Raw genomic sequence first — 1,125 nt, 5'->3', positions numbered from 1 at the left:
TCCTTCATTATGACATTAGCTTTGATTGCAGATCCAAAGATACAACTCTAAATTGCTGATTTGGGGCCATTGAAATCCTTTGATTTTTCCTAATTTTTACCTCAGTCATCTCTTCCCAAATTCAAATACCATATTTAAATGCCTATTTAAAAAAAATAAACAAATGCCTATTTAGGTTATTTGTGTCTATCTATAGGGCTTCCCTCATGGCTCAGATAGTAAAGAATCCGCCTGTAATGCAGGAGACCTGGGTTCGATCCCTGGGTGGAGAAGATCCCCTGGAGAAGGGAATGGCTACCCCTTCTAGTATTGTTGTCTGGAGAATCCCATAGAGAGAGGAGCCTGGCAGGCTACATTCCATGGAGTCACAGAGTCGGACACAACTGAACAACTAAGCCTGCATATGTCTATCTGTAAAAAGGTCCTTCCCAGATAGCGCACTGGTAAAGAATCTGCTGCCAGTGCAGGAGATGCAGGAGACCCAAGAGGCATAGATTCGATTCCTGGGTGGGAAAGATCCCCTGGAGAAGGGAATGACAGCCCACTCCAGTATTCTTGCCTGGAGAATTCCATGGACAGAGGAGCCTGGCAGGCTATACTCCATGGGGCTGCAAAGCGACATGTCCTATAGCCACGTCTAAGTTTTTATCTCTTGTAGAAGCCCACTTCTAACTCTAGTTAGATGTGTTATTGCTCAAAAGAACATAGATAGCTCCTTCCCCCTGTGATTCTGCTCTGGACTGACCTTTATCCCCAAGACATTAGGAAAGCCTGGTACCAGGCTTTCACACATAGTTAGATTATACCTAGGAGCCATAAATAAACTCAAGGTTGCTGACACCACTGCAAACATCAGGATCAAAAGAGGAAATTGCATTGAAACTTAGCCTGATTTCAGATAAGAAAACTTTAGCCTTCAATTTTTTTCTTTTTGTTGACATTAGTTTTACTAAAGTTTCCTCTTACACTGCCTTTGCATACTTTTAAACCAGAATGAAGCCCCCCCTCTCCCTGCTGCAAACACAGCTATAATATAGTCTTAAAAAGTGCGTGCATTTTGAAGCTATGAAAATTCAATGACTTCCCAATGCCTATATCACAAAATAACCATGGAAAATGTATTAC

Source organism: Bos mutus, chromosome 6 (assembly GCF_027580195.1).
Source record: "Bos mutus isolate GX-2022 chromosome 6, NWIPB_WYAK_1.1, whole genome shotgun sequence".
Lineage (NCBI taxonomy): Eukaryota > Metazoa > Chordata > Mammalia > Artiodactyla > Bovidae > Bos > Bos mutus.
The sequence above is the reverse complement of the archived record's forward strand: the minus strand, read 5'-3'. Positions refer to the sequence as shown.